The sequence below is a fragment of the Taudactylus pleione genome, unplaced genomic scaffold (assembly GCF_031769625.1).
Source record: "Taudactylus pleione unplaced genomic scaffold, aTauple2 ptg000377l, whole genome shotgun sequence".
Lineage (NCBI taxonomy): Eukaryota > Metazoa > Chordata > Amphibia > Anura > Myobatrachidae > Taudactylus > Taudactylus pleione.
Genome location: NW_028284778.1, coordinates 4,195,494 through 4,201,493, shown reverse-complemented (window position 1 = coordinate 4,201,493; position 6,000 = coordinate 4,195,494). Strand labels below are relative to the sequence as shown.

Below are 6,000 nucleotides of genomic sequence, written 5' to 3'. Positions count from 1 at the left end.
TTTGGAATCAATTTTGCTAATTTAGTGTGTTCCCTATTTTTTTTTTTTTTACCCCCAAATTAAAAAATTTTTGGGGTGTACCTATGTTTTTTTTTTTTTTTTACACAGATCATTTTTAGGGGCCATTCCTAGGGGTGCAGGCTATTTCTTTTAAGCCTGCACCCCTAAATCCCAATTCTGCACTTTTTTTCGCCAGCTAAAGCCTGGCAAAAAATTATCCCCGTCTTTTACATTGACTTTTCGCACTGAATACGGGGATAATTGAAATAGGCGATAAAGGACTTTTTGCCCCATATTCATTATGGCCCTGTGTATTGGGGTGATACAGTATTACACTTGCGTGCAATGCGGAATGCAGATTCCCGATAATCTGAAATCTGTGCATACACAGGACCCTTACTGTGAGTGTACTGATGGGCTCCTGTGTAAAGTCATGCAGCCACTTTGATGCCTCTGTCTGATTGACGGGCAGAAGCATTTAATGGCTGGTGAGGGAACTGGGCTAGATGATGTGCCGCCAAACTGGTGCATGTCCACCCTATTTTATGGGAGTGGCAAGGTCCAGGACTGCGTCAGTAGATGTAGTTTCTGGTATCGCAAGCCGGGGAGCCTGAGTAAGGTAAGACTAGTAAGGTAAGGTAAGGCTTACTCAGCTGGCTGGCAGCCACCACTATCGCGGCCGATAGTGGCATGGTGATCCCAGCCGGCGACCTAGACACCAGACACCTCCTGCTGCATTTGCAAGGACAAAATTGCATAACTGCCTGCATGCCTTTATTTTAATTGAAGTGTATTGTTTTTCATTAATTTAATAAAAGTTATGTGTCTAATATGTGTGTTTTATTCTTGTGTGTATTGTTACTCGCTTCTAAGCTATACTTATCGAACCTATAATAATTACACAACACGTGATATATTCAATTATTCAATATTTATTATTAAAAAATTTTTTCATTCTTCTAATAAATTTAAGACCCTGTCCACCGGGTCCTTCATCTGGACCAAATAGTCGCTCATGCGCCTCATTTCATTTAAAAGCACCTTTTGCCACTCTCACCTCCAAAATTCTGCATCTAAAAAGAAAAAAAAAAAAAAACAACAACGAATATCAGAATATTTCTATCACTTTATATACAAATGCAAATAATAACAAACTAAAAACTAATGCACAAGATTAAAAAAAACAAAAAAATTACAAAATTTCAATAAGTGTAATACTGGGGACATATTCCATCCGATTAGGCGGATTTGATTAAATATTATCTGCATTGGTCGGTGTGTACCAGCTCCCACATGTTGTCATTGACATTGCCCGTTGGACCTGTATGCACTCTGCATGCATGAACCCTGTTGCATTTGATAAATGGTGGGGAAGCAAACAAATGACACTGAGGGCCGTATTCAATTTGAGGCGAAAAGTCAGTTTCCGTTTGTTTTTGGCGGAAACTTTTCAGGTGCTTGCGGCAGGTGGATGTTTCCCAATTTTTTCAACTTCACTTTAGCAACTTTTAAATATGCTGACCCCCATTTTCAAGTACCCCAAATTTGCTGGGATAAATTAATTTCTGGAAAAAAACCCTCCAAAATACTATTCTTCATCATGTATAGAAGAACGCTATTTAGCAGCTATTGAGCCCGTTTCAAATCACCAAATACCTTCAACGAGCAAAATTGGGGAGTACCATAGGGAACCCCCATGTCAGAGCATCATTTGGGGGGTGTCAGGCTGATTTCCCCAAAACTAACAGTACTTTCCGCTTGTTTAAGTTTTGCCGGGTCCCGTTTTCGCGTACTTCCATATTGAACGGGGTCAAGCCGGGGCGGCCGCGATACTTTTCCGCCTACAAAACAGGCGAAGTAGGCGGAAAGTCCGGCCCGCGAATAAGTATCGACAGGAACCAGCTCTGAGTAGGGTACATAATGGTCCACCCGGATCCCAGATAAATCAGGTCCTGAGTCTGCTGTGAAGCGTCAATGCACAGAATTAACTTTATTGACAATTTCATGATCTATTAGAACTTTGGACTACTATGAAATCTGGACATTACCTCTTTGATGCACCTCCCTCTTACTAAGACTTGGCACTGATACGTTGCCATCATACTGTATGTTGGGTCTATTTATAGTTCTGGCAGACACATTTGGAGGTGATTATTGTGTTGGAGGAAGTGGAGGAGGAACATTTGGTGCAGCATCAGCTCCATCACACATCTACAAGTGTGTTCCTCTTACACATCCTTCTGGAAATTCTAGTATTTTTTATTAAATGATATTTTTGTAGTGAAAAACAATGTAACAACATAAATAAAAATTGGCACAAACACTCAGATACGTCTGTGATTTTTGTTTTACAATCAATAACTCTACCGTGTTTGTACTATTATATATGGATGACATTTAATAGTGACACATTCCCTAGTGTTTTTACCTAGGTTTTGGTTTATACATGTCTGGCTTCATACATACTACATTATAACTAAAAAATGTGCCTCTATTTAAAGTAATGATACTATAACAAAGACAATGAAGGTAACATTTAAAGTAAAATAACAAATAAACATATTTTATAACAAGATTAGAAATCTAATATTACAGAGAGGGGCTAAAAACTTGCACTGAAATAAAAGTGCACTAAGAAAACCTCACAATACAGGTCACAGTGTGTATAAATATGTAGAAGTATATAATGCAGACGTGTCCATGTGCTCATACCTGTGTAACATAACTTGCTCAGCGGTGATCTGTGCACCTGTCATCCTCTCTGCTTACAGTCACTGATATATGGCACCTGCTATCGCTCCCATCTCATGCTCTGTCCTCTGATGCCCTTTCTGCTCTGCGTGCACATCGGTACCATCAAGTAACATCGGACCCTCACGCACAGTACAGCAGCCCTGACCTTACTCACAAATTGCTAACTTTGTAGCATGCAGTGAGTACTCAGGCTGTGTACCCAATCGCAGTGGCTAATTTATGCACGCCCAAGAAATGGCGTTCCAATGGACAGGCACACCTGTGTTTCTCTGACCACTCCCCCATCACCACCACCAACGCTAACGTCCTGTCCCTCCATCTGCATTGGTTTCGTAGCCGCATAGCTAATTGCAGTGCCACCACAATGCTAACTCATACGCATACACTGCAGTACATATGCATGCACAGTGCGTACCATCAACTGATCTGTGTGCTCTGTTGTAGTTGTGATCTGTGATGAATCAGGCCCACTGCCCGCTGGTTCTGGTTCTGACATCCGTGCCAGCTACGTCTCTTCTGCACATGTGCATTCTATTGATGGTAGACAACTAGTTTGATACCATGTACAGTTCCTTTGCTTTTTCTTTACATCGATGGTGGTCTCACCAATGGCCATCCCTTTTTTAAACACAAATAAAAATGAGGCTTGGATACAGGCATTGTCAGTCAGGTGGTTGTTAGACATATAATACAAAATAATAGTCGCTCAGATCAATGTAATAGTCTTTCACATGTGCTTGTAATGGGAGGGATTTACTCTAGACTAGGAAAAAACTGTTCCCTCCAGCACACTGCAAAAGACCAGCAATAAGATTTTAAGATTTTGTCACGATCCGCCCTACAAAGCTACCTCTTTATCTCTCCAGTGCTTGTCCAGGATCGTCCATCCAGGCTTACCATTATGTATCATCTGCTGGAGTCTGGAATTGCCATTGAGAATTCTCATATCACCATCGGTTCTTACCATTCAATTGTATTAAAGCCTCCCTATCGGTACTCACCGATCAACTATATTAAAGTAATTATCGGTCCTTAACGTTTTACTTTATTATTCTTCAAACATCGGCTCTTCATCAAATCAAATCGTTTTCTTCAAACAACGGATCCTCATCCAATTAAATATTATTCTTCAAAACATCTTCATTATGTCAAGCATCCTTCAAACATCAGAACTTTATCAAATTCTTCAACATCAAACTTTAATTAAATCAAATTGTTGTTCTTCAACATGAACTTTTATCTAATTACTGTATATTAAATTGTTATTCAAATATCGCAGTATATTAAATCAAGTTATATCAGTATAACAAATCCAGTTATTATTTCTCTACATTGGACTTATCAAAGTAAGTTACATTATCTAAATTATACTAAATAGACTTTCCGTGTTCTCTCATTGCCTTCGGGCACATCATGCATTGCCATTCCCTCATATTCCTATATGAGGAGGTCCTGGTTGAAGCCATTTATGTTTCTCTATACTCCTCCTTCACCCCCTCCCATGCCTGTTCCTATTCACACCAACCCTCAGATGTGACAGATTTGAATAATACAGGATACTAGAAATTCAGAGATCTTTGTTGCATATATCTGCAAATATGTGTTTTGGTTACTATACCGCATCAAGGCATCTCTGTACCAGTGTCCCTAATGCTACATGATAATAGCACCCACTCTGGGTCATATAATTGCATACTGTTGTGTCACATGATAACAGCACATGCATTGATATATCTAAGTTGAGAGCCACCTCACCTGGAGCTTCTCCAAATAGCACTACATGAACCAGCACACCCTCCAAATTCTGGTCCCATCCATGCCTCTAAGACAGGGGTTCCCAACCACGGTTCTCAAGGCACACTAACAGTCCAGGTTTTGAGGATAGCCATACTGGAGCACAGGTGACTTAATTAGTACCTTGGTTATTTTGATTTAACCATCTGTGCTCAAGCCTGGATATCACCAAAACCAGGACTGTTAGTGTGCCTTGAGGACCGAGGTTGGGAATCACTGCTCTAAGAACAGTAATACAAAATAGAGCAGAGGTTCCCAATCATGGTCCTCAAGGCTCCCCAACAGTTCATGTTTTAGAGATATCCATGGTTGAACACAGGTGACTTAATTAGTACCTCAGTCAATTTGATTTAATCACCTGTGCTCAGCCATGGTTATAGCTAAAACCTGAGCTGTTGGGGAGCCTTGAGGACCGCATTTGGGAGCCTCTGAAATAGTGGTTGCTCAGGAAGTATCAGTCAGGAGGTTATTAGAGATAGAAATGAGGCTTGGATGCAGGAAGTGTCAGACAGGAGGCGGGCAATGTAAGAGGAATCTGTGTGGGTGTTGGCTGCAGTACGTGGCAAGGTTATGTAGACGGGAGCAGTGTGTATAGTGTTATGTGGGGATATTGTGTAATCATCTCCTAGAGGAAGGACAGATATATAAACTAGTACTCCCCTCTCTCTGCCTTCCTACTGTATGTGATCCTCTATGTAACCCCCCACAGACACAGATATTTGCAGGTCCCTCACAATGCAGGAAGGTTACTGAGCTGGAGGAGGTAATATAATAACTGTTATATATTGTACTATATATGTTTCACTAACATTCATCATATAATTTAATGTACACACCTACAGCAAAGTAATAACAGACCTATTATATTACTAATATACTTCACTTATATATATATATACTGTATATACACAGCAATGTGACAACTGATATACTGTATGATACTATATATTACATTTAGAAACCTAATATATCATAATGTATATACACAGAAAGAAATGCAACTGATGTCTTATATTGTAACTAATGAATATTTTTATATATACAGTATATGAAATATTACTAGTGCACATCAATACTGTAATATATATGCACACAGCAATGTAGCTGATTTCTTTATACTATACATTAGATTACTAATTACATATATCTCTCTACCAGTTATTACAGTAGGCAGTCATCAATTATATTCCTACACTCCTCTATGGAGAGTGAGGAAAACTGCCACCCAGGGCTGTAACTAGGGTAGTGCAACCTGTGCCATGGCAAAGGGCACCGCAGGGCAGGGGACGCTGTTTGGGCCTGTCAATTTACCTGTTTATTATCATTTTCACTTGTAGCTTCCTCTTCTTTTATCCCCAGCATCTCCTGGCTTCCCCTATCTCTTGCACAAAAACAGACAAATCTCAGGTGCACAACTCCCAAATTATTAATAATATATAAATGCAATAAAAT

General features: G+C 39.8%; 1 protein-coding gene and 1 long non-coding RNA gene across 7 annotated transcripts in view; one reads left to right on the top strand and one right to left on the bottom strand.

Annotated features, from left to right (window-relative positions):
* Positions 1-916: 916 nt before the first annotated feature.
* LOC148508052 (uncharacterized) lies at positions 917-4,588 on the bottom strand. Its single transcript, XR_015869644.1, has 3 exons — positions 4,510-4,588; positions 3,170-3,372; positions 917-1,073 (listed from the first exon to the last, which is right to left on the bottom strand). It is a non-coding gene; the product is annotated as an uncharacterized LOC148508052 (long non-coding RNA).
* A 590-nt stretch (positions 4,589-5,178) lies between these two features.
* The window catches only part of LOC148508050 (NACHT, LRR and PYD domains-containing protein 3-like), a 156,291-nt gene continuing 155,469 nt past the window's right edge, over positions 5,179-6,000 (top strand). For all 6 annotated transcript variants that reach the window (XR_015869629.1, XM_088445164.1, XM_088445162.1 and 3 more), the window contains exon 1: positions 5,179-5,311. The gene's annotated coding sequence lies outside the window, so the exon portion shown is untranslated. The remainder of the gene's footprint in view (positions 5,312-6,000) is intronic.